The following is a 2,434-nucleotide window of genomic DNA, read 5'->3' as shown; positions in this document are numbered from 1 at the left end:
ACAAGATGGGTTTTTGTGTCAGGTGAACCAAGTCTTCAGTCAAGTGGAACTTACTGCTGCAGTTGTAATGTAAAGAGTGAAAATTGTAATTACCAGCCAGACGGAGGCAAAAAAGCTTTTAAAATCGCACGCGGCATGTCAGAAACAACATTTGTAGCAGTCTTTACAATTTTGTATTCATACTGGACCACTCTCCAGAATTAGGCTGGGGTGCTGAGCTTTAAATAGGCCAACTGCGGCTGGAGGGCCAAGGGCAGCCACGCCTGTGGTCGCTCTTGCCGGGGAACTCTATGGTGCTTCCATAGCAACAAGGGCAAAAATGGCCCTCCCGGTGCAAGTGCCCTGCAGCGAAGCATGAAAATCTGAGAACGGGCCAGGGATTTTCTCTGTGGTTTGAGGAAATTAATTCCACTGTAAAGAATTGCAGAAACTCCTGAACTGAGTCCAGAAGACACAACCGATCCATAAGGGTAAGATTTCATCATGGCCTCTTGGGTTGTGTAGTTCTGCCCATTGAGTTTATCTGTCTTGCTTAATTTTTATCGTAGAAGAGGCTGTGGTAAAGCACAGAGAAGCAAGACTACTAAAAAGTTGGCAATCATAGATGTTTACATCTGGATAAAAAAGTCTTAATAAGGAACAGGGCTGGGAGAAGCTTGTCAAGATTTTTCTGACATGGGTTCCACTCCTGTTAAAGTTCAGTTTCAAGAGGAGAATTTCAGAATATAATCTTATGCACATCTCCTCAGAGAGTGAGTTGGCTTACAGTCAGGTACGTAGCCAGAGGATTGCAACCTAAAATTAATTCTGGAATTGAAACGTGTGGTGTGCTATTGTGGTTAAGAGGGCAGGACTGAGACTTGGGAGTACAGGATTAGATTCTGAGGCATTTGCTCCACAAGTTTCCGGGAAGATATAAACACCGATGCCCAGAAGTCCTTTCTCTATTGCCTGCTCTTGTGACAGTCCTTCTGTATCAAGGAAATAAGAAGGATGCTTGTACTTGGCCTCATCTGGTTCTTGCAGCAAAATATGAAACTGAGGGGTCCATCCAAAAGGTATCTAGATGCCAAGGCACACACAGATAGTGTAACCACTCAGATAGCTGGACACGTGCAGTCACCTGGTGCCTGCAAGGATGGGCGTAAACCTTGTGCAGCGGCAACTGGTACCAGCTGCCAACCCTGAGAATAAAGCAAACATGACCTTCTGCATCCCAAGGTGTTCTCAGTCCCTTGGGAATGACTGGCCAAGAATCCAAGCGAGGTCTTTCATGGGGAATGCACAAGAAGTGGCAAAGGGCGGAGTGAAAGGGCCTCGGTCTGATGTTCCTCAGCTCTGCATTCCTACATGACCCACACCCACTAAGTACTTTCCATCCAGTCCACTGCCTTCCTGCCCCAAGATTACTCCATGGATGGAAGGTCCAGCATCCGCCACCAATGTGGCCTTTGGCCCAGGAACCTTGGAAGCTGTTGACATTCCAGGAGTCAGGACATGTCCTCTCTTCTAGTGCATCCACACTTAAATGGCAGATCTCCAAGGCATCAGAGTTCTTTGCAGACTCTACCAATTGCATCCTGCAATTGGGGAGAAACCTGAAGCATGCAATGACCACTCCAAATCACCTTACAACCACCCTGTGGGGTACTTCAGGTGGAGAGTAGCCCCAAATCACCTGCTGGAAACCACGTCCATCCATCTCTTTTAGCTCCTGCTGTCCTTGCCCGAGGCTCTCCAGCGCTGCACTGGACTGAACCCCACGTGCATACCTCTGGACTGCTTTTTGGCCCTACTTCCCACCCGGCCCTTGTCAGCCGTGGTGTCTCACTTAACTCTCCCTGGACTGAATCTCTTGTGGGCTGGCCATGGACTGTCTTCCGTCCTGCCTGAACCCTGCTTGCAGCCGTGCCTTGGGCCTCTTGCTGGGTGCCTTGTCTCTGCTCTTTGATCTGGGTGCATCTCCCGGAGGGCTGGCACCTCTGATGCGTCCTCTGCCCCACTGCTGGAGAAACAGCTGTGATGCCTAAAAAGGTAGCACACCACTGCAGAGGCTTAAAGGGAATAAATTTAAAGCTTCAGTGTGGGTCTGTTGCTGCTTCTGGCCCATCCAGGTGGCTGCAGAGCAGCCTGCAGCAAGAAGGCCGCAGCCCCCACCTCTGAAGCCCCCACCTTTGAAGTGGCCCATCCCTGGCCTAGCATCTTCCCCTGCTGCACTCTAGCTCATCCTCCTTCCCTGGGACACTTCTGTATGGCTGGAAATGAAGCTCATCTTCCCTCCACGTTTACTCTGGCCTTATTTTCCCCTTCCGGGCCACAGGGTGGCATCAGAGACCTGTATTTGCCAGGCCCGCATCCTCCTAACTTTGGAGAGGGAGGGAAAATGTGCGTGACTTTTTGCGCATTACTTCTTCTCAGTTCGGGCCATCCCAAG

The sequence above is a fragment of the Varanus komodoensis genome, unplaced genomic scaffold (assembly GCF_004798865.1).
Source record: "Varanus komodoensis strain SLA01 unplaced genomic scaffold, ASM479886v1 scaffold29_1, whole genome shotgun sequence".
In the NCBI taxonomy this organism is placed as follows: domain Eukaryota; kingdom Metazoa; phylum Chordata; class Lepidosauria; order Squamata; family Varanidae; genus Varanus; species Varanus komodoensis.
Note: the sequence above shows the minus strand (reverse complement) of the source record.